General features: G+C 50.7%; 1 protein-coding gene across 4 annotated transcripts in view; it reads right to left on the bottom strand.

Moving 5' to 3' along the window:
• The window catches only part of PTPN5 (protein tyrosine phosphatase non-receptor type 5), a 58,671-nt gene extending 40,568 nt beyond the window's left edge, over positions 1–18,103 (bottom strand). For 3 of the 4 annotated variants that reach the window (XM_055416022.2, XM_055416023.2, XM_088832210.1), the window contains exons 1-2: positions 17,783–18,102; positions 2,876–3,026 (exon numbers count right to left, since the gene is read on the bottom strand). The gene's annotated coding sequence lies outside the window, so the exon portion shown is untranslated. Of the gene's footprint in view, positions 1–2,875; positions 3,027–17,782 lie in introns of all 4 variants that reach the window. The other variant, XM_088832211.1, reaches the window with a different exon arrangement.
• Positions 18,104–24,744: the final 6,641 nt, after the last annotated feature.

The raw sequence follows: 24,744 nt of genomic DNA on the forward strand, positions 1-24,744 counted from the left end.
CTTCTTCCAGGTGGGTGAGGAGGAGCTGGGATGCTGAAGCTAGCATCTCTGGGTGGGAGGCTGAGCCCCTAGGAACCTCCTGACCCAACCCCAGGGGCAGATATGCCCTCTACCTTGGGTTTCCTGCTCCTGGGAATCCCACGGCTCGCTAGAGCAGGGGTCTCCAACATTTGGGATCTAATGCCTGATGATCTGAGGTGAAGCGGATGTAATAAAGAATACCAAAAAAAAAAATACATAGAAATAAAGAATAAATAGAAATAAAGTACACAATAAACGTAATGTGCTTGAATCATCCCAACACCATTCCCCACCCCCATCCGTGGAGAAACTGTCTTCCATGAAACTGATCCCTGGTGCCAAGAAGGTTGAGGACAATGGCTCTAGGCTCTAGACACCCCAACGTGTCCACACGGAGCCTCTACCACCTCCCAAAGCTTGAATCCCACTACACGGCCATGTCCTCAGGACCAAACCTGTCCACTCCTACTTCCAGGCCTCTGTTCATGCTGTTACCTTAGCCTGATGTTTCTTTTCCCCCTCCTGTCAAATTTTAATTCTCCCCATCACCTCTTCCATGAAGTACCTCCTGATCTCCAGGGAAGAATTAAGCTCTCCCATCTCCACTCCCACCCCACACTGGCTCTTACTCCTCTCTGCCTCTGACTTTGTTCTGCTGCTGTAGTTAGCTGTTTGTGTACCTGCCTCCCCGAGCAGTGACTTGAGAACACATTCACCCCATCAGCCACCCCTGCATCCCAGGTGTTCAGGGCCCAAGCCTGTTGATGTACATGTTAAAGGTCAGATGGAGGGCAGTGGCAGGGTCTTAGGGGTAGTGGTTTTGAGGGTTCTGGGTGGGCAGAACCTGGTCAGAAGCTTCCCAACCTGGAGATGGGCAGCCAGGTCATTGCCAGAAAGGGACCCAGAATGCCACTCAAGTTCTCATTGGCACTTGAATGTGCAGGGGCAGAGGACATGCTTGCTTCATGGAGAACCAGGCTGACCACCTCCTGCAAATGAGCCACGTGCTTTAGAGTCAGCAGGTGGAGTGACCTCGCCCTCCTTCCCAGGGTGGTGGCAGGGAAGCACATGGGTGCTCAGTCACCTCCTCGTCACCATCCCCTAATGTCCGGATGGGGAGAGGTGCCATCTGCGGCCAGGGCAGAAAGATTTCTCTGGACAAAGCACATGAGATGTGAATGGAGGAGAGGGGCCGGCTTTAGGATATCCCCAAAGGGAAACTGAGGCAAAGGACATTCAGTACTTGCCTCAGGTCACAGAGAGTGTGAACAACTGTTTTCAGGTGGTTGGGAATCCTGATTCCCTTTTGGGAGTTGCCTCTCTTCCCCAGGTGCTCTGCCAGTCCCCTGCCACAGGGAGGGCCCAAGACCAGAGGGCAGTTACCTGCCATCCTGTGTCACACCCCAAAGCCTTCTAACAAGCAGCTTTCTGGCGTAAGTTTGTCAGCTTCTGTTGCTGGCAACCACAGTGCTCAGACTGATGCGTGCGGCAAACTCAGGGAACAGATAGGCTCTAAGCCCAGGACTCCCGATGCTTAGTTCACTGCTGTTTCCATCCTGCCAAGCTGCCTACCCTCCCTGCCCAGCTGTCCACTGTCCAGCCATCTGTCCCCACGTCTGAGCAGACTGCAAACTCAGAGCGCTCTGGATCCCAAACACAGGGTCTGTGAGTCCTCTGCTTGGGACGTGCCCTGATGAATGATGACGCCTTCTCTACCTTGCTCTGCTGGTGGGAGACAGTGGCATGGGCGTGGCAGGCAGCCAAGGGAAGGGGAGACGAAGGGGTGCTGGAGAGGCCCAGGCTGCAAAGGGGTGGGGGCTGGGCAAGATGGAAAGAGTTTTCCATCTTTCATACAAGTCTGATTCAGGGTCTGGAACACTCCTGCGTTTCACTAGTGATGATCAAACACTGCTGCTGCTAAGTTGCTTCAGTCGTGTCCGACTCTGTGCGACCCCATAGACGGCAGCCCACCAGGCTCCCCTATCTCTGGGATTCTCCAGGCAAGAACACTGGAGTGGGTTGCCATTTCCTTCTCCAATGCATGAAAGTAAAAAGTGAAAGTGAAGTTGCTCAGTCGTGTCCCACTCTTAGCGACCCCATGGACTGCAGCCCATCAGGCTCCCCCGTCCCTGGGATTCTCCAGGCAAGAACACTGGAGTGGGTTGCCATTTCCTTCTCCAATGCATGAAAGTGAAAAGTGAAAGTGAAGTCGCTCAGTCGTGTCCCACTCTTAGCAATCCCATGGACTGCAGCCTACCAGGCTCCTCCATCCATGGGATTTTCCAGGCAAGGAGTGGGGTGCCATTGCCTTCTCCATGACCAAACACTAGTGCTTACCAAACACCTACTATGTGTGGGCCGCAGGGTGAGGCCCTGGGGATACAGCGAAGTACAGGCTCTCAGAGCACAGAGGGGGAATACAGGGAAGCAAAAGGCAATGGAACACAGGGGGCCTGTTTGATGGGAGAAGTGCAGGGTGTGGGGGCTGCTGGTGAGGCCCCGACACAGGCAGGAGAGTCAGGGAAGGTTCCCAGGAAGGAACCGATGAGGAGATATGAAGGAGAGGTGGGGGTCAGGGCTTGTGGAGTGACAGAGGAGCAGTTGGGGTGTTCCAGGCAGAAGGAGGCCCATGAAGGGGCCTGGAGTTGAGAGGAAGCAGGGCACACTCAAACGACTGGAAAGAAATTCAGTCTGACAAGGGCACGTGGGAAGGGAGTGCAGACAGGGACATCTTCCGAGGTGCTCATGCGTCCTGTTCTTCCTTTATGTTTTCCTCCTCCCTCCCCTTCTTTCCAGAGACATGAGGCAGACCTTAATCTTCACAACAGCCCCAGAAGGAACACACGATCATTACCTCGTAGTTTCTAGATGAGGAAATGGAGATTCAGAACAGTCCAGTGACCTGCCCAAGGGCACACGGCTAGTAATAACAGGTCTGCCTCTTGCTGCCCATAGTCCTCAGCTCTCTTCTCTTCTGGCTTTTGGTCTTTGTTGAAAATAGCACTCTGAAAACAGGAAGAGAGTGAACATGAACGAAACGGCAGACGACAGCTGTTACCTTGTGCGTGTTCTTTGAAACAGTCCTCACCTAGGTCTCTGGGGGCAGCACTCCCATTTTACAGATGAAGAAACTGAGGTTCAGGGGGTGAAGTGACTCGGCTAGATTCATACAGCAGGTGACTTAGTGAAGGAGCCCGAGGGGGAGACTCCTGTCCCCAGGGATCCAAAGGAGTTCACAGCTGCAGGGCCATTAGCTCGTATGTCCTCCCCAGGGACAGAAGGAAGCCCTGCCTTGGACCCTGGCCTCAGGTTGCTCCACCTGAAGCAGCAGCCCAGAGAGTCTGCCCTGGGAGACCGGCTGGAGTGGACAGTGCGGGTGATAGTAGCAGCCGCGCTCCATTACTGGAGGAACACATTCACTCCATGGCCAAGGGCACAGCAGCCCTGGGCTGTGTAGTCCAGCGTGTGACCCTGGGCCAGTCATGTCCTCTAATCCAAGTCACAACACCCACAAATGAAAATTTAAAAAAAAAGAGTTTAATGACATTTAAGGGCCTTTCCTCAAGGTCTCAAGTTTTGATTCTGGGGGTATCAAGGTTTGATGAGGCAGGGCTGGTGAAGCAGCAGGGAACCAGCAGAGGGCGCTCCTAGCAGCAGGGAAACAGGCTTTGGTCCAACGTCGGGCTGGGGGGCAGTGGGGAGTTGGGGGTAGAGGGTGGAAAACGGGAGATTCCCCACCCCAGTCAGTGACTGACACAGGCCCAGCTCCCCTGCGTGGGTCAGCATCTACTGCGGACAGTTGTATCTGTGTGGTGGACAGGAGACCAGAGGATGTTCAATCGGAGAGTGGGATTTCAGGGCTGAAAGGTCATCTGGTCTAATCCTCTGCTCTCCAAGATTCTGAAAGCGCCCCACTTCTGCCCCACCTTTCTCCACTCAAGGTATACAGTTTAACTTACAAGGAGGAAACAGACAATTACAAATGTGAAGGCGTGATCACATCTCTTGGGAGGGGAGTGTTTTTATGTTTCCATTCTGTTAGATGCTGGCTCCTACTCGCGATGCCTTGGGATGCACTTCGCCCTTCAGGGAAAAACCCCCATTTCCCTCCTCTGCTTGGAAAACTCTTTAAGACCCTTTCAAGACCCTGTTCAAATGTGGCCTCAGCAGCACCATCCCTGACTCCCTTAGAAAGAACTGGGTACCCTCTCGGTTCTCAGGGTCTATTCAGTGATTATTTTTTAATTTAATTATTTTATATATATTTTTGGCCATGCGATGTGGCATGCAGGATCTTAGTTCCCCAACCAGGGACTGAACCCGTGTCCCCTGCAATGGAGGAATCTTAACCACCAGGGAAGTCCCGCAGTGATTATCTCCTGATGGCTGTATCCTCACCTCACATGGAGCTACCCAGACACAAACCTGTGGACTGCAATCACGGCAGCTTCGGCAGCTTCCTTTTATCGAGTGCTTAGGGAGTGCTGGATGCCCTGCCAATACTGTCCATGTGTTACATCACTCATCTCTAACCATAGCCCTATGAGCTAAACACAGTTGTCAGCCCCCTCCTACACATGTGGAGATGAGAACTTGGAGAGACTGAGTCACTTGCTCAAGGTCATCCAGTTGGTAAGTGGCAGAAGCACGCTTCAAACTCAGTTTGCCTCCACCCCAGACCCAGGCTTTATTGAAACCACCAGGTGCATGGCCTCTGATGTGGATGTTCCTATTTTCTCACTTAATACTCTGTCTGGCACCAGGAAGATATTCAAGATCTAGTCTTGAAAAAATAAATGAAAATAGGGCTAGGTTGTGCGTGTGTATAAATGGCTCATCAAAAACGACACAAATCACAGGCTTTGGGATTGGGCGGCCAAGTCTGAGTCAGTGCTCCCTCACTGACTGCCTGATCTTAGATAAGACACTTGACTTCTCTGCAGCTCAGCTTCCTCATCTGTGAAATAGGGAAAGCAGTGTCTACACTTCAGAGGGTCTCAGGGAGACTGAATTAATGCTGATCCTTACACGAAGTTTTTACATGAGATGCATGTAAAATGCTTAGATAGGGTCCAGTGAGCTCTTAAAAAGGCTGTCATCATCTAGCGTGTCAGGTGTTGCCTGCTTTTCAGTTAATACAAGCCTTCTCACCCATAGGTGAGGTTCATGGAGGCTCTGGAATGAGCCTGAAGTGAAGTGAAAGTCGCTCAGTTGTGTCTGACTCTTTGTGACCCCATGGACTGTAGCCGGCCAGGCTCCTCTCTCCATGGATTTCTCCACGCAAGAATACTGGAGTGGGTAGCTGTACCCTTCTCCACGGGAATCTTCCCAACTCAGGGATTGAACCCAGGTGTCGCATTGCAGGTGGATTCTTTACCCTCTGAGCCTAGTGGTATGCTACCAAACTGGTTCCCAGAAAAAAAAAAAAAAGTAAAAAATTAAAAAGCTGTAATTTGTGGCATTTGCCAATTTCCCTAGTGTAAATGCTCCCACCATGGCTGATGTCAAGCTATGAATATGAGGGGCCATGCTGCCAGTCTTGGAAGAGATCAGAAGTTTGACTCAAACGCTTGGTGCCTCAGTTTCCTCATCTGTAAAATGGACCAGTATCACAGATTGCACTACATGAGTGCTGCTGTTGCTGTTTAGTCACTAAGTTGTGTCCAACCCTTTTGCGACCCGATGGACTGCAGCCTGCCAGGCTCCTCTGTCCATGGGATTTCCCAGGCAAGAATATTAGAGTGGGTTGTCATTTCCTTCTCCAGGGGATCTTCCTGACCCAGGGAGCAAACCCGCATCTCCTGCATTGGCATGCAGATTCTTTATCACTGAGCTACCAAGGAAGCTTGTTTAAGTATTAACTAATACTATTATTTTCACAACATTCAGTCTCACTCTTGCTCGTCCGGCTCTGACACTGGCCCCATCCCAGCACCTGGCCTTCCACCTGATGCCCTGGCAGGCAGAATCTCTGTCTCGGTCATCTTCCTTAGGACTGAGGCCTTGTCCACTCTTGCAGTTCTGCCCCCTCCAAACGGAACTAGAATCCTGACCTAGCCAGTGCTGGTGACATGCACACCCTGATCACAAATGATTCTGGGCTTCTGATCTCTACCTGCATCTCGTTTTAGCCCTAGATGTCCCTGATGCCAACCTGGGGCCTGAATGCCAGGGCTGCCTGTGCATTGCTCTGGATTGTCCACGAAGATCCTGCCTGGCATCTGCTCTGCTCTCCATCACCTACAGAACCACCTCTCATAGGGCTCGTACGCACTTGGAAAGGAAGGGGCTGGGGTACAGAGCTAGCTCTGTTCCCACCTGCGGCTAAGGAGAACTCTGGCTCCTGCCACACCTCACTGTGGGGTCTAGTCCTCCATCAGGGCCCCCACCCTCAGCCTCTCAGGTAACCCTTCTGTGCTCAGGTTGGGAAGATGCTGGCACTTCAGGGTTAGGTAAAAGAATCAGGCAAAACCGAGACAGAGTCAGAGCCTGGGGGGGACGCAAGATGGAAACTCTTTGGATATGTGAGCTGGGTCTGAGGCACCTCTGCTAGGAGAGAGGATACTGTGTGAGCCAGGAAGGTGAATGGAATAGGAAAGAGAAAAACAGAAGCCAGAATTCAAGGCTGAAAAGGGTCTAGAGACCTAGGGCCGGGGGAGGGCTGTGACCGAGTCATCAGTCGCTGGGAGAATCCCTCAAAACACAGCAGACTGGACATTCTGAGGTCACACACCTTAAGGCAGCCAGGGTCCTCTGCAAAAAAAGGATGGATTTGGAGGCCGAGAGACCTGGCTGAAACGCTGTGCTCTGCCACCTTGTTCCCACGGGGCCCTGGACCTGTATCCTAGCTTCTCTGAGCCTTGGTTTCTTCCTCTGGGCCGCGGAAGCAATAGGAGCTGCCGGTCACGGCGGAAGAGACTGAGGCAGAGAAAGTACGAGGCCACCCGGGGCTGACAGCCCCCCTGCACCCGGGGCCCCCCTGCACCCGCTGACCTGCTTCAAAGCTGCCTCTCCCAGGGCCCTCCAAGTCAGCCCTCACAGGGGCCGCTCCTGCTCTCCACACCAGGCGGTGCCATCAGCTGCAAAGCTCCGTTTCCTTTGTCCTTAGGCTCTGCCAGGTGTCCTGGAGCTAAGGAGAGCCACGCTGAAGAGGCTACCCTGAGCATGAACGGGGCCCTCTGGCAGAACTGCTCTTTCCCCTTTGGAGAGCCCTGGGCGGTTTCGGGGTCCCCTGGGTCAGACAGAGGGTCTGGAGGAAGGTGAGGCACAAAAAGCTGAAAACCCAGCTTCGTGGGGCTCCCCAGATCCTCTTCCATCGTGAACACTGCCCCATCCCCAGCCATGCTCACGGCTGCTTCTCTGCCCGTGTCTCCCTAGTCCTCCTTCCTGGACAGACCCCCCTGCACCTCTCCCCTGAGCTGTGGCCAGGGCCGGCCGAAGCTCACGCCACCTCCGGGAAGCCTCCCCAGGGAATCCAGCGCACACTGACCTCTCTTCCAGCTGAATTCTTTCCCTAGTGTTTTGATCTGTAACTCGGCACCTGGCAATGGACCACACTCCAGCCTGGGCCACTCCCTGGCTCTCTTGCCCAGAACCTTGACTGTAATGAGCTGCCCAGGCTGGGGGTATGAGGGACAGGGGATGGGCCTCCTTCTATCTCCTCTAAGACGGGGAGTCCAGTACACCGAGGATGGGATGGAAGGCCAAGCAATGTACATCCAGCTCCTTCTGCACATTCAAGTTTGCAAAGAAGATGTGAAGGAGATTAAATAGGAGAAAAGAGGGAAGGAAGAAGTGAATGAAAAGGAGTGAAAGGTGAGGGAAGGGGACCTACGTGAGACTCAGGACCACAGTCACAAGAAGACAGATCAGACCATGATTCAGGCTACCTTGGCTCATGCTTTAAGGCTTTCTATAGATTACCCTTGATTATGTAACTCTGGCTCAACAGACTCCTCTCTTTGAAAAACCTTTGGAACTCACCTCCTCCAGGCAGCCTTCCTTGATTGGCTCTACTCTTTTGCCCATCCCCTTGACTCCCTGACCTGTATTACTTTGCGCTTATTAATGCCCATGGATTTCCCATGAATCCAGATCCTCTAGGCAAGGGCTGGAGGTCTCTGCCTCACTGTAGTGAGTTTAATGCTACATTTATCATTTGTGGTCAGAGATCACACTTTTTTTTCCATCACCATTTTTTGATCAATTTCAGAGGGTGGTTTGGGGATATATTTTGCACAGCTGTTTTAGACCCACTTTGCCTCTAAGTAATCTTGAGACAGGATCTGCTATAATCTTAAATCTGTTTCTTTACTATCAGGCTCTGTGTTGGACCTGCGAGGATATACAGATGACTAAGCCCCAGTCCTGCCCTCAACCAGCTTGCAGTCCTGTGAGCAGAGTCGAATAGGTGCTAAATGTTGATGGAGGCTGTGGGACACGGGTGCCTGGGAGGGCACAGCGGGAAAATCCAGGAAGCTGCACAGGGAATTGATGTCTGAGCATCCCAAGAACCAAAGGACCAAGAGAGTTCACCAGACTGCAGAGGGTGTTCCAGGCAGAGAGCACTGCGTCGGCAAAGGCCAGAAGTGAAAGGGCAAGGCGAGCTGGGAGAAGGCCCCTCAGTGTGGTTGGACGGTGGGCAGGAGGGGGCCTCATTTCTCACGGCTGAGGGCTTCGTGCATCCTGGGAACACACACAGACTTTAACTCACAGCCCACTTTCCCTCGGTAGGATAAAGGCGAGGACTGCCATTCTAGTTGGCATTTAGAGATTTGCATGTCGGGGAGAGTGGGGGTGTAACAATACAGATGGATTTAAAAAACTACTTAGGACACAAAGACCACACACTACCTGAGTGCGTTTATACTAAGATCAAGAACAGACAAAAGTCATCTCCAGTGACAGAAATGGCGAGGCCGGTTCCCTCTGAGGGCGGGTACTGACTGACGGAGAAAGAAGGAACTCTGAGAGGTGATGGAAACGTCCCACATCCCAATCCCAGTGATGGCTATTCCACTTCAAAGAGACACCGAAACTCGCTAAATGCAACGCTGAAGGTCTATACATCTTCCTGCTCATAAAACAGACCTTCAAATGTGTGTGAGCATTCTCAGTTGTCATGATGACTGAAGGGTGCTCCTGGGAAATATTCAGGGGAGTGGCCAGGGATGCTGTCATAATAAAGAACTCCCCACCTACAGACCAACAGGGTCCTTGTTGAGAAACAGTGCTGTAGGCCACAGGGAGCTACAAGGGGTTCAAAGAGCAGAGAGAACTGGCGACTTCTGGGTTCTGGGAAGGCAGGGCTTTGAGGTGATGGGAGCCCACAGGTGCAGGTACCTTGGGTGTGAAGTGACGCAGAAGTGGATATGTGACTTCCACTGTCACTCCTGGGCCTTGAATTTGGCCAACTCCAGCCCACTGGCCCAGCGCTGCCCAGACCTGGGAGGCACCCTGGGCTGTCCCTCTAAGGCATCCTAGAAGGGGTTGGAAGGAGGGCAGCTAAGGGAGTCAGAGGCAGCAAATGTCAGAGGGAAAAGGACAGGCCCCACGCTGGCCTCCCTGCCTCGATAAGCACTGGGGATGCTGATTCTGAGCGTCTTCCTCTGAAATGTAGTCTCAATGGAGCTGAAGCAGGGTGCGGGGGGGCGGTGTGTGGGGTGTGGGGGCGCCCTGGGAGACCAGAGTTACAGGAAGCAGAGCTGGATGCTGCCACTGCTCCTACCAAAAACCATGTTCTGAAATCATGAGCCACAGAAGAACACAGCCAACTTCCACCAAAATGTTCACCTGACCCCTTCCTTCAGGAAGCCTTCTCTGACCTCCACACTGAGCAGGTGCCCCTCCTGGGTCCCCACAGCCCTCAGCTCATCACCAGAGCACAGTTACATACCTAGGTGTGAATTCCTGCTTTGCCACTTACTTGCTGTGTGTTTCTGGCAAGTTACTTAAGCTCTTTGAGTCTTTATCAATACACTGAGGACAATAAAAACTTTTCTGCAATGAACTGTGATAAAAGATCAGTGAGATAACATAGTAAGCACTCAGAAATGTTAGTGCTTATGACTACCATAGTGAGTATCTGTACAGACCACTGTTGTCCAGATACTCGCTGGTGACCCGAACAGACACACAACAAGCTCCTGTGGGCAGGGTCCCCACGGCATGTTGATTTCCTGGCGCAGTAAATACCTGTATGTGTGAATGAATCCCAACTCCGAAAGATCTCTCCTGAGAACTTTCTTTTTCCACCCACGATGTCTCTAAATCACCATAATTCTTCAGAAATGGAGGGTGGATTCATCTGTATTCTGTTCCCTTTTCTCTCTTCCCTCCAACGCCATGGAGAAACCTACACAACATTTACTTGGAAAAGTTAATGGTTTCTTCCTGGACCCTCCACTCCTAAGACTTCATTTAGTGGTCTTTTTCAATGAGTACACAAAAATCCTTAATAAAAACCACCCTGTGGTTCCTCAAAAAGTTAAATACAGACATATCATTTGATCTAGCAATTCCACTTCTAGGCATGTACCCCAAATAATTGGGCTCAAGTAGGTATCTGTATGTCAAAGTTCACAACAGCATTATTCACAATAACCAAAAGGTAGAAGCAACCCCAGTGTCCATCAACAGATGAATGGGTGAACAAATGTGGCATATACATACAATGGACTATTCAGTCTTAGAAAGGAAGGAAATTCTGACACATGTTACAACATGGTGAACCTTGAAAATATGCTAAGTGAAATAAGCTAGCCACAAAAGGACAAATGGCATACGATTCCACTTATACAAGGTACCTAGAATATATGAATTTATAGACAGAAAGTAGAAAGAGGTTATCAGAGACTGGGGTAGGGGGAATGAGGAGTCATTGTTTAATGGGTACCGAGTTTCAGATTTGCAATGTGAAGAGTTCTATGGATAGATGGTGATGATGGTTGTACAACAATATGAATGTACTTAAAGCTACTAAACTATACACTTAGAATGGTTACAATAGTACATTTTATGTATTGCTTCCTAATTTAAGAAAGGCACCCCAAACCAAATCATCAAAATGCTGGAGGGACTCCATCTGAAATCTGACACCCCTCTATCAAACCCTCAATGCCTGAGACTCTGGCCTCCTGGCCCATAATCTCCCTCTCCAGCCTCTCCTTGGCTCCAGCTCTGGTATCCACTGTTCTCTTTCCACCTTAGGGTCCAGGGCCATGTCATCAGCTTCCATGAAATCAACCTGCATCCGTCCACGGTCGACATGTTCTTTAACCTCGAGCTCCTCTTCCCCCGTCCCCAGCACCCCTGTCCTGTCCACCCTCTTGGGGATGGTTAAATCAGAAGCCTTGAGGATCTGAGATGGAAGAGTTGTGTTTGTAAAGATGTTCACTACTGAGCATGTTCACCAAATAAGAAATGGCTAAGTAAAGTATGGTAAAACCACTGAGGATGGAAGAAGGTCATGCATGAATACAAAAGTTATGAGAAAATGTTAAGGAAAAAATGCTGGGTGCAAAACTAGATGTGGACTGATTTCAACTATGAAAAGATACAGATCTATAGGAGAAACAGAATGGGACGGATAAAATCATGGCTCATCTGACATTGCATTCTACAGTATGGTTCTGTTATTTTTATGGTATAACTTATTTTTTAAAGACTGGGCCACTCTTTTAGGCAGATGATGAAATCTTTGGGTCCACTCCAGACAGCCACATGCTGCCCTCCACTGAAGTCCACTGAATCCCTCCTGAGTGGCTTCCAGAGAACTCGGGGGAGAGAATGAACATTTCCACTCTTAAGAAAGACATCTTAAAGCTTGGTACAGTATGTCTCTCTAGGTCTCTCAGCCAATCATCTCATCACATGAAGGTCTGTATGTTGCCATTACAGTAACCAGACATAGTCAAGAACAGTCGATGTCCTTCATTAGGCCAAAGTCAGGAATTCTTACTAAGACACTGCTCGTTTACAAATTGTGGATCCCCTGTGTCCAGCTTGAGGGGATCCCTTCCCAACTCAATGTGCTGCACCCCAGCTATAGAAACTTAAGTCTAGACTGTGTCAAGGGGGTACACAGGAAGGAAGATGGCTTTGATTCTAAGCGCCACAGTTGAGCAGAGAAGGCAATGGCACCCCACTCCAGTACTCTTGCCTGGAAAATCCGATGGACAAAGGAGCTTGGTAGGCTGCAGTCCATGGGGTCGCTAAGAGTCGCACATGACTGAGCGACTTCACTTTCACTTTTCACTTTTATGCACTGGAGAAGGACATGGCAACCCACTCCAGTGTTCTTGCCTGGAGAATCCCAGGGACAGGGGAGCCTGGTGGGCTGCCGTCTATGGGGTCGCACAGGGTCAGACACGACTGAAGCAACTTAGCAGCAGTAGCAGCAGCAGCCACAGTTGAGTGGGAAAAGCTTTCTTCTAAGAGTCTGGGATTTCTGGAGCTTTGCCAGACATTGCTGGCCAAGGTACTCATCCCATATCTCAACAGATGCAAAAAAGATGGAGATAATATTAAAGAATGGGGGAAGAATGGGGAAACTTATTTTCCACAATGCCACGGTTGATGGTAAGGAAGAGCTTTTTGTGCAAAAATTAAAAGGGTTAAGTGTTTTTTTCCTTCAGCTGACTTGAGTTTCCAGTTCCTAGAAGTGACAAGACACGCAGAAATCAGATGGAATTTGGACCAGGGCACCTAGAGACAGTCTATGCTTCTTAGATTTGGATTACCTGTCAACTTGCCCCCTCAGAAGGTCCGGTCTAGTATCCGGTTCTGTCTGCTTGGTGGAAGCATCCCATCTCCTCTGTGACGGGACCATCTGTCTGCCTCCCATATATCACATCATCTGAGTGTCACAGGGAGCCATACCCCCACGCTGCGACACTGGTCACTGTCCTCCAGGAAGATAACAGAGTGGGCCTACAGATACCGCAGACCACGGTGCTGAGTCCACGAGGGCCCTAGAAACCCAAGCCTTACCTCCTAGAGACAGGGAAACAGTTTGGGAGAAGGGAAGGACTCTGTCCCAGCTCCCTTAACTACAAGTAAGCTTTGGCCTGAACAGATATATACCACAGAGAGCTATGCTGATCCTCCCTGGTAAGAACGTCTTTCCTGGTCTGTGGGTTAAATTTTCGGTAAAAGGTGCCATATATTTTGAAATGTTCACACATATCCTGTGTTCAACTTAATGCAGACAAAAAGCTTTAAACGATTAACCATCTCATAGAGATTTTCCATTCCTACTTGTAGATCCATTTAAACAATTAATTAGTTGCTTGAAGAATTTATACTTCTATAAATAGTTTCTCTCTCCCCACTGCCCTCTCTGCTTTCTTTGAAATCTGCCAATTTATTGAAGAAGATGATAATTCCTTGTCCGGCTAATATGGGCCTTTGTGCTTCAGGTGAGTTTCCTTAAAATCTCTATAAGGGAAATGGCTGAGGGCATGAGTTGTACAAGGGAAAAATCTGAAATGAAACCAAAAGGCTGTATATTTGCACTGGAAAGGGGATGAGGGAAGACCATAAAAGGTTACCATTTTAACTGTATTACAATTGTTTCAGGAATGTTTCACTATTTCATCTTAGTCAACAGTCACACTGAATATGCAGACATGACTCAAACTTTCCTACTTGAATGATATCACAGGTATTCAGATCATCTGAGCTTTATCATTTTGATCATACACAGCTTACTATGCCCTTACCTTACTGTGCTACAATATCTTTAGTCCAAGATATGAGGCTTTAAGAGAAAGAGAAGGTTAGACAGCATCATCAACTCAATGGACATGAATTTGAGCAAACTCCGGGAGACAGTGGAGGACAGAGGAGCCTGGAGTGCTGCAGTCTATGAGGTCGCAAAGATTCGGACACATCTGAGCAACTGACCACCACCACCACCAAAAAGTTGCATACATAAACGGTGGTTTCCTACTTGTTAGACAACTATTTAGTGAGCCACTGCTGAGTGTTGGGCTTGGGTCTCTGGGCATGAATCACACATGGAGAATGGGACTTTAATTCTCTTGGACCCATTAACATCACGCGATTTCTTATTACTCAGGCTTGTGTGATTTGGGCCTGCCCCTCTCTCCTCCATTTTTCCTTCCCACCCTCCCTCTTGACCTATGTTTTATAGCCACACTTGCTGTTCCCTGAAAACACCAAGCTATTCTTATCCAGGGGCCTTTGCACTTGTGGTCTCCTCTGCCTAGAATCCTCTTCCCCAAGGTCTCCTCTTCATTCCATTCAGGACTTTCAAATATCACTTCCTTGAAGATGATTCTATTTAAGGGTAAATCTCTTCCCCCCAGTCACCTCTCACTGGGTTTTATCTGTCTCCAGAGTATTGCTCACCTGAAATGTTATACTTTGCTTATGTTTTCTTTTCTGTCTCCCTTGGTAGAGGTAGTTCATCTTTTTTAGCAATGCATCTCTACAGAGTCTAGAACAACCTCACGCAACAGATGTTTCTATGTGAAGAATGAATGAAGCAACGGGTTCTGGACAGTTTGGGGTGCTCGGTGAGCCAGCTTTGCAGGATTTGTTCTGGTGCCCTGGCAGATCACGGCCCCCCACTCCTGGGCCTCCCCCTCCCCCTCCTGTTGGACTCTGTCTGTGAATGGATGCTCAGCCACTCAGTTCCAAGCCTTGCCACCATTTCTCATTCTTCTCTTCTCTCCTGCCATATCCAGTCCCCTGCTGATTCTGGTGACACTGTGGCCTCGGCATCAAACCCTCTTTCTCCTCATTCTTACAAACCTCCTCCGATCCCCGCCCTGCCCAGGCCCTGCTTATCTCTTACCTATAGGACTGTCACTGTTTCCTACCTGAGCTCCCTGCCAGCAGGCTCTCTCCTCCAATCTGTTCTGTGCAGCCAGAGTGAGTGTCCTAATGGCCACGTCTGATCACGTCTCACCCCTACTCAGAAACTAAAGGCCGAGTCCTTGGCTTGACACTCCTGCCCCAGCCACTGCCTCCACGTTCCTACCCAGCCTTCCTTCTCACAGCTCCTCTTTTATCCCTTTTGCTCCAGTGGGAATGAGCCACTCTCCAGTTTCGACACTTGTCCTGGAAGCCCCTACCACCAGCTCTCTGCTCTTGCTGCTTTCACTACTTGAAATATTTTCCTCCTTCCTTCCACCATACAAGTCATGCAGACCCAGCTCCAATGCTACTGAGCTTCTCTAAGAAGCCACTTCTCATCTTCCAGAAGAACAAAGCCTTCCTTCTCAACTCTGTCCAAGGGGTCAGCTATCTCTTTCAGGGCAGGTTTCAGGAAAGGATAGGCAAAGTGACACAGAAGAAAGAGTTCAGGTTAAACTGAGTTTTAACTTCCCCACCTATAAAGTGGGAATAATAACACTATTGATATCATAAGATCAAATATGTAAGTGACAGCCTGTAAGAAAAACTTTGACTGAATATAAATGATCAAATTCAATCACCCTTAGGCGTGAAATAACTGATAAACAAAAGTGCGACTTCTCCTAGGAAGCTTCATGGATGTCCTATGCTGGCTGAGCCCTAAGTCCAGGAATAGATCAGTGGAGGAGGGATTTTTTGAGAGACAGGGCCTTTCAGGATCTAAAATCTCATGTCCTTGAGCAATCTTTAAGAAGAGAAGAAGTGGAGGGTATATCCATAAGGCCAGGACCTAAATGGTACTAATAGCTACCTATTCGGAGTTTTTTCTATGCCCCAGGCACTGTGCTAAGTACCCTACATAAATGATCTCATCATAGAGTAATAGAAGAGGAAAACCAGGCCCACAGCAGTTATATAAATAAGTGCTTCCTCCCTCCCCCCACCACACTAACAATTTAGACCTGAAAGCTATCCTGAAAATCTCCAATCCAATGATTTTATTTTTTGGATGGAGAAATTGAGACCCAGAGAGGTTATAAGCATTCACTGAAATTGTCCAGACAGGAAGGAGACCTGGAACCCAGATCTCTTCACTCTGAGGGTGAGAGACACCGCATTGCAATTGCAACTCAGGGGCCACCGCTCATTATGAAGTCTATGCAAATAGTGCTTCTGGAGCACTCTGCCATTTACATACCCAACAATATGAGTGGTGGCTCCTGGAGAGATGCCAGCTGGTCACCCTGTCTCTGCTCCTTGCCAGGCTGCTTCCTCAAGAAGGAAGCTCTTGAGACAAGAGCCTCAGGCCCCTAGAGACTGAATACTGTCCTCCTTGCCAACTCCCCCATCCAACAGAGTCTTTTCAAAGGTGACTGACTTTATCCATTCTCCACCCACCTTGCACTGACTCCATCAACAAACCTCTCAGGACACCTCTCTGCACAGGGCACTGGGTTCAGCTCTGGGGACACCCAGCTGCCCTTGAGGGAGCCTCGCCCTGAGCCACCACCCGAGCCTGAGGGGGCTGTAACTCAAGCCTTCCCAGCAGCTCCATCAGCAGTACCAAGAGGATGCATGCAACAAACAGCAAGGAGGGAGAGATGGCCGGACAGGAAGGCCTTGGAGACCTCTGCAAAGGGATGATGAAGGGAGCTCGGGTGGATCAGAAGGCTGAGGCCCTTAAGGTGCAGTGGAGAGTGAGGGGGAAGGCATCTCATCAGGTCAAAGTTGCGGGGGGGTGATGGCTCCTTAATCACGACATCACCTGGTCCAACTGAGGACCCTGTTTCAGTGATTTCTGGGGAACAGGACTGACACCCTGGAATCTGATCTCCCGTTCAGGTCTGCTTCATTCTCCCAAACTAAATCTCAAACCTGGAGTACCTGCTTAAGAGAGATCTCCTGTGAGGCTGAAAGACGCAAATTGAAGGCAGCCTTTTTTTTTTTTTCTTTTTAAACAGTAAATATGGTAGCCAATGAATGGCACCTGCCGCTCCAAGGCGGGTGGGGGGCAGGGCTGGAATTACAAAGACTTTCCTGATATACTGGGGTAAATTTTTATGTTCTAGGGTTTGGGTGAGTATAAGGATGGAATTGTATAGGAGAGGAAGAAAGTCTGAAAGCCAGGGACGCTAGATTCTAATGCAGGCTTTGCCTTGAACCCTCCTGTGACCTTGGTCAAGCCACCTCACTGGGCCTCAGTTTCCCCATCTGTAGAATGAGGGGGCTAAATGAATTCCCAAGGTTCACCTGGTCTTGACCCTACAAAGCCACACAATCCCTGGTAAGGTAAGCCCCTCAGAGCTCTGACCCGAGCAATCTCCAGGTTTTGCAGGAGTCTGGGCCTCAGCCGGCAGAAGGGGCACGCTGGGGGAGGGGAACGCGCTGGGCTTTTATTTTGGGGGTGGGTGGGGGAACTGGTGGTTTAAGCTACACGGTCGGGGGAGGCGAAGCGAAGGCTGGGAGCCACGGTTAACAGGCTAGCAGGCTAGCGGCGATCTCCAACCTCCCCGCCGGAGCTTCGGACCCTGGAGAGGTAATGCAGCCAGGAGCCGCGCACCCGCCACAGCAGCAGAGGCTCGGACCCGGGACCGCCATCGCGATCCCTCCCCTCTCGGGAGCCGCGCACGAGCTTCGTGGGGAGTGGCTGCTGCTCCCTCCCCTCTACCCAGCGCCGGGTCCCCTCCCGGGCGCGGAGGACCCTTCCCCCAGTACGGGGGCGTCGGGAGCCCCATGGGGGCGTGGCGGGGGCGGGCGCCGGCTTCTCCGCCCGGGGGTCTGGAGGAGATCTCAGTTGCCGGGCCTCCCTGGGAGGGACCCTGCGCCCTCCACCTCCCAGCTCCCCACACAAAGGCGCCGACTGAGGCGCCGCACTTACCGGCCGGAGGGCTCCGGGCGCCGGCGAGCGGGCGGGCAGGCTGGCGGGAGGATGTGCGCGCGCGAGCGTGTGTGTGTCCCTGTGTGTGTCAGCGCGAGTGTGTGAATGTGTGTATGTGACGGGGACCTCGCCGAGCTCTGCGCGTCTGCGTGTGCGGGGGCGTCCGTCCGTCCGTGGGTCCGTCTGCCCTGCGCTCCGTCCCGTGCTCCGTGCGCGCTCCCTCGCCCGGCCGCCTCGGCTGCAGAGTCTCGGGCGCAGCCGCCGGGTCGGCTCGGCACCCTCGGCCCCGGCTCCGCCCCGCCCCCGGGCGGGCTCGCGCCGCTCCCCGGGAATTGCGCAGGGCCCGCGGGGCTGGGGGGCGGGGAGATCCCGCGGCGTCCGAGGCCCGAGTGGGGCGGGATCAGACCCTTCCTCCCTGCCTGACCCTGATCTCGGGCGCCCGCACCCCGCAACTCCGCTTGGAGTCCCCGCAGACACTGCGCCCGCGCCGGGGTTGCTTGGACAGGGAGGGCGGGGGAGCGGGAGCAGCATCCATTTCATTCATGATTTTCTCCTCTCGGGAGCCCCGAGGCCCTGGCCGCGCCGCTACGGCGGCCATCAGCGGGACCCCGGCAGGGCCGTGGGCACCGAACCCGGCGCAGGAGGGACAGGCAGACAGCTGGGGGTAGGGGAAAGCGAGACAAAGGGGTCATAGCCGGGGGTGGGGGGAATTGTATGGAGGGGGTGCTGTGGCGCTCCCTGCATGACGCCCGCGAGATGTCATTGCCACACCTGCACAAGCAGCGTGGTTGCAAACCCGGGGCGCACGCAGTGCGGGGTGCCCAGGACCTGCTCCCGTACTGTCGGTGGAGGCACTCGCCGTGCCACCCTTCCCTGTTCAGTCGCTGAGGAGTAAAACCTTCCTCCGCCGGATCTCACCCTCCTGATGCGCGTCATGGGGCGTGCATCTGTCTAGGCTTTATGGGCTGGGGGGAGCACCGGGGGGCCGGAAGTTCAAGGAGCTGCCCACGCACCCCACAGTCCCACGTTCCTCCGGCTGGCGCCCCATTCTGTCCCGACTGTTTGAGATATTGGGAGACACACAGGGCGAGGATCCAAAGCTTCGTTTTACAGGGGGATACCAAGGTGCACCATCATAGAGCGACCACCCTGATTCCAGCTACCGCCCTCTTTCGCCTGGATTTCTACAATAGCCTCCTTCCTGGTCTCCCCGCTGCCACCCTTGGCCCCCTGCAGTCCATTATCTACTGTCAGAGCTAACCTTTGAAAACGTAAGTTAGATGGCGTTGCTCCTTTACTGGAAATCCTTCAATGGCTCTCCACTCATTCAAAGGAAAGCTACAGACCCTGTAATGGCCTGCAAGGCCTCTCATGAGCTGGCTTCCTTTTGTTTAACTCCGTGACTTCACTTCCTACCGCTTCAGTCACAGGGGCCTTCTTAGTGCATCACCAACATGGTAGCCACCCTGTGGCCTCAGGGCCTTTGCACTGCTATTTTCTCTGCCTGGAAACTTCCCCCAGATAGTCACATGGCTTGCTCCTTTATCTCTTAAAAGTGTTGCCTCAAACAGGCTTCTGTGACGCTCTATTTTAAATGCACACCCACTCCCCCCATTTTCTCCATGGTAGTCATGACCTTTGTTTTGTGTACCCTGCCCGTAAGGTTCCCTGGCCCTTCACTTCCAGCTCTCACCTTAGTCCTCTGGCATCCTAGTTCTCCAGCCTTACCACACTCTTCTCTAAACAGACTGCACTTTCCCATTTCTAGCCTTTGTTCAGGCTGTGCTTTCAGCCTGGAATTTCTCTGTCCTTTGGCGTAAGGCTAATTTTCCCCAAACAGTGTCAGCAAAACATTAGCAGCTACCATAATTGAGTGTGTTGTGTGTGCTGGGCACTGTTTTGTATGGAATACCGCCCCCTCCATGTCTTACCTAATTTTAAGTTCCAGTTCAAACACCTCCTTCTCCATGGAGGCTTCTCTCCTATTTCCAAGTATTCAGCCCTCATCCCTCTGCTCCACTAACGGTTCCTTGTCTTTTTTTTCCTAGGAGGGGCACAGAGCCCAGCTGGGTCTTATTATCCTCAAGTAGTTTCTGGTGGGACAAGGGGAAGGATTAAATGTCAGATCAGCAGGCCACGATGCTTGGTCTGTCTGAAAGCATGGGTACATGTGTCAGCCAGTACTCAAGGACCCTCTTTCTCTCCCAGAAAGCATCATCTCCGTCATTCAGCGTAAGGCTGACTTTCCCCAGACAGTGTGGTGGAGCCTTAGCAGCGCCCATAACTGAGTATTTAGTATGTGCTGGGCACTGTTTTGTATGCTTCCAGTGCTCTTCATGGCGACTTCGTGAGGCAGGCATTTTGATATCACCGTTTTCAGGAGAGGAACCGGAAAGAGATGACTTCCTTACAGTCCCACAGTTGTCATATGAGGGGTGTGTGTTTCAAATTAAGATCTAGTTGATTCCAAAGCCCAAGCTCATAGAGCAGAGACCCTGGTGGCTGATGCGTGAGGGAGCCTCAGTAAGGTCACCATGGCCCAGGTTTTTGCTGAAACCGGCTCGGGAATCACAAGGGTGTGGCTCTGGGGGTGAGAGGACACCTTGCTGTCTGTGGTACCTGGGATGTCCTATGGTGGAGGCTAGTTGTTGCCCTTCATAAAGTCAACTTTGGAAGGCCACAGCTGCCTCCTAAGCATTCCTACCTGTGTGCCCTGGGTTCATAGCCCAGCCCCAGCTGTCTGGTGAGGCTAATAATGCCCGTGTCAAGGGGTTATGGCGAGGAAGGAGCATGATGACATACTTACAGGATAGGAGAGGATCAAAAATGGCCTTTCTCCTCTGCTGCTTGTAGGGAGTTTCTGTCACTTACAGATATACCCAAACTTGTCTTCTCACCCCATTTCTCTCCTGTGCATCCTTTATTTAAATTTTCCAGATTCCTGTAGTCCATTGAGCGTTGCCCTGGGGGACAGGTAAGGAAAGAAAGCAACATTTATTGAGGGCTAGCCATGTTACTTGTGCGCACTCTCCTTTCTTCTTCGCAAACCCTTGAAAAGGGAGGTCCTGTTGTTACCAGTGAGGACACTGAGGCACAGGGAGCTCAGAGGACTTCCCTATGGCTACAGCCCTCACTAATTAATAGCGGGAAGGAGATTCTAACCTGCTTCGGATGCTGCACTTAGCCACCACCTGTCCTCCTCAATCTCATCACCATGAAAAACAACTCCATCGATTTCCTTTCTCGTCTCTGATGGGGAAGAAGGAGTGTTTTCTGAGGTCCCCAGCGATGAAGTGGTTGGGAGGATTTAGGCTTCCTGAGTCATTTTGTGTGACTCACTCACCCTCTCTTGATGGAGAGAGGGAGAGGGGTTTGGGAGAGAGAAAGATGGGCTGAGTAGCCAGAGAGTGTCTTGCTGGTGGTTTCTGATGGACTGTTGAGTCAATATTTCTTGCTTTTGACTTCTCTTCCAATTCACTCTTATCAGTAATGAAATGTTTTGCTTTGGTGAAAAAGTTCCCCTATCCAGATTTTTATTTATTTACTTACTTATTTATAACCCGCCCCAATCCTCAAAGGATTTGAGGTTGCTTACCACTGGAGTAGAAACCATAAAACAATGTTAAAATATCAATAGAGACAGAGAAGCAGGACCAGGGAAGATGTAAATAAACTGTGAGAGACAAGACCAAGGCTTAATCATTACAGCTGATGTTTATTGAGTTCTTCCAGTCTGCAGAGGAACTTGTGTACATTATTTCCAAAGAGTCCTACAAGGTGGGTGCTCTTATTATCTTTATTTGGGGATATAGGGAACCAAGGCTCAGAGATTAAATATGATGACCGAAGTCATGTAGCTAGTCAGTCATAGAAAAAGTGAAAGTTTAGTCACTCAGTTGTGTCCGACTCTTTGCGACCCCGTGGACTGTAGCCTACCAGACTCCTCCGTCCATGGGATTTTCCAGGCAAGAGTACTGGAGTGGGTTGCCATTTCCTTTTCCAGAGGATCTTCGAACCTGGGTCTCCCACATTGTAGGCAGATGCTCTACCATCTGAGCCACCAGAGAAGTCATAGAGCCAGTATTTAGTTTGGCTTTAGAATTCATATCCTTAACCACTGTCCTGTCCTGGCTCTCCAAGGGACAATAGACTACAGGTTTGCTAACCACTCTGGATTCCTCTAGTGTACTGGATTTGAGTCTCATATTTGGTTCTGATTTTCTTGGATGTCAAAAAGGAAGGGAAACAGCAAGTTAAATAGCACTAATACCCTCACAGCCTTCAAGTCTTTGTTCAATGTCACTTTCTCAGTGAGATCTACCCTGACTCCTCGTCCTAATTCATACTGCAGCCTGCCTCTTCCTGCTCCCTTCAGCAATCCCAATCTCCTTTTGTCTTTACTTTTATGATGGCACATTTTATCTTCTAACATATTGGATGCTTTATTAACTATATTATATATTTCAAATATTACATACTTTTTGCAGCGCACAGGAGGTTCTACAGTATAGTCTATAGTAATAAATTCATTTATGAATTGCAAATTAGATACTTCATCTGTTTAATATGTTCATTGTTTAATTGTCTGTCTTCTTCCACTAGAATACCATGGGGAGCATCGTTTTCTGTTTGGATTACTGTTGGATCCCAAGTGTCATGGACCATGCCCGATATATAGCAGATACTCAATAACAGTTTTGTCGAACACTTAAATGATAATTTCAGAGAGGAAGGACAGAACCATATATCTGAAATGGCAAAGTAGGTCATTTTTTTACCAGCTCATATTTTCTTTCTCTTTCTTTCTTTTCTAATTTTCTTGCTTTTTCTCTATTTGTTTCCATGATGAACTCGAGGTCGCTCTAGCACTTAACTCTCAGAACAAGTCTTCAGGAGGGTTTTCTGACTGTAGATCCTGACCTTACTGTCATTGTTATAGCAAATGCATCAAGGGGTTTTCATGATGCTGATTTTGATGGAATCTTTCAATGAAAGATGGACATTTTCCTGACATCTAAATCTGCAAAGGCAATCCTTTTAGGGGTCTAAGAATAGTGTCTAAGTACCATTCCCAATGATTTGGGTTTTATAGCAGATCCTGTAGGGTTGGAGATTGGAAAATAAAAAGTGGAGTTGTGTGAAACAATTGATTTAAAGGGAGGACATCCTTTGTGTTCCTAGGAGCTCACCTCTGGAGTCGTATTTCCTGGCTGCAAGCCTGAAGGGGGAAAAGCCAAGGTCGTTAGTGAGGTTTATGAGAGGAGAACCTGCTGCTGCTGCTAAGTCACTTCAGTCGTGTCCGACTCTGTGTGACCCCATAGATGGAAGCCCACCAGGCTCCCCCGTCCCTGGGATTCTCCAGGCAAGAACACTGGAGTGGGTTGCCATTTCCTTCTCCAATGTGTGGAAGTGAAAAGTGAAAGTGAAGTCGCTCAGTCATATCCGACCCTTAGCGACCCCACGGACTGCAGCCTCCCAGGCTCCTCCATCCATGGGATTTTCTAGGCAAGAGTACTGGAGTGGCTTGCCATTGCCTTCTCCGAGGAGAACCTGAGCTGAGACCAATTGCTGAGGTGTGTGCGGGTGAGGGTGTGATGTGAGCTTCCGCAGGAGCTGGCCACAGATCTCAGCCAAGCCTCCGGGAGCCACAAACACTGGTGTCATCTCAAGGTGATGGCCAAGGGCACCTGGCTGCCAGCCCCAGGAAGAAACATCGGAAACACTTGTGTCAGGAGGAGTGAGAGTCGGAACTTTGACCCTCCCATGGTCCCTGCTCTGGGCACCTGCAAAGCAGATTTATTCAACAAATATTTTCAGGAGTGCCTCCTCTGAGTTAGCCTTTGTTTCAGAAGCTTGGGTACATGTTAGAGAACAGGACAGTCAGCTTCTCACGGAATTTACATTCTGGTGGGGACACACTGCCAGGGAACTGGGTGAAAACAATGAATGAAAGGCTAACTTCAGACAGTGGTAAGTGCAGTGAAGAGAAAGAAAAGAGAGTTGGGGTGATGGAGAGTGCAGGTGGAGAGGGGACAGACTTTGGACTTTGGGGGTTCAGGGAAGGGCTCTCAGAGTAATCCTTGAACAGGGACTTGAGTTATCAGAAGGTGCCTGCTGAGCAGGGAAGGAGAGGACCTACCCGGGCAGGACTTTCTCCTCTGGGCACAGCAGGAAGGCCAGACTGAGAGATGAGGTGCGGGGAGAGCTGGGCTGCAGGGGGCCTTGAAGGCTGCCAGGACTCTGGGCTTTACTGTGATGTGCTGAGAAGCTACTGGCAGTTTCTAAGTGGGGAGAGTGATGAGATCTGGACTCGGATCGTGTATGTCTGGGACAGTAGACGCAATGAGACTCCCGGCCCTTCTATTCTCAGAGGGCCCTCCAGAGGCTGTGGACTCTGAACTCGCTGTGTCCCAGAATCGTTTGGGGGAACTGGTAAAAAAAAATACGGATTCTCAGGCCTTTCCATGGAAAATCTGGTTCAGTAGGATGGAGGAGAGGGTCAGCCTTAAGGAAGTTCCCCCAAAAGCTTCTGGCTGATGGGCCAGGGTTGGGGACCACCCTTCTGGTCAAGGCTCCCACATTAGGAGGAGGGTACTGAGGTTCAGAGAGAAGAAATGCCTCTCTAGGGCACACGGTGAGTTCAGGGCTGACCAGTGTCCTGACTGCAGAGCAGTGCGTGGATGGGGTCTCTGGAAATAAGTCGTAGAAGTGTCCCTCTTGGCAAAGAGGGATTAGTTGGAAGGTCGTGGGGAAGTTCGTGGATGGAAGGGAAGGCTGAAGAAGCATGCTTGGGAAGGGAGGGTGGTCAGGAGGCTCTGGAAGTTTGCAGGGTTGGGAGCCTCCCCACAGTGACATTGAGGTGGTTCCAACAAGGATGCAGGAACTGCCTTTCCTACCTCTCAGAGTCCTGGGACAGTGACAGGTGGATTGGCTGAGTTCTGGCTGTGGGCTCACCCCACTGG

This window comes from Moschus berezovskii, chromosome 25 (assembly GCF_049115385.1).
Source record: "Moschus berezovskii isolate FMDL1 chromosome 25, NW_MosBer_1.0, whole genome shotgun sequence".
Lineage (NCBI taxonomy): Eukaryota > Metazoa > Chordata > Mammalia > Artiodactyla > Moschidae > Moschus > Moschus berezovskii.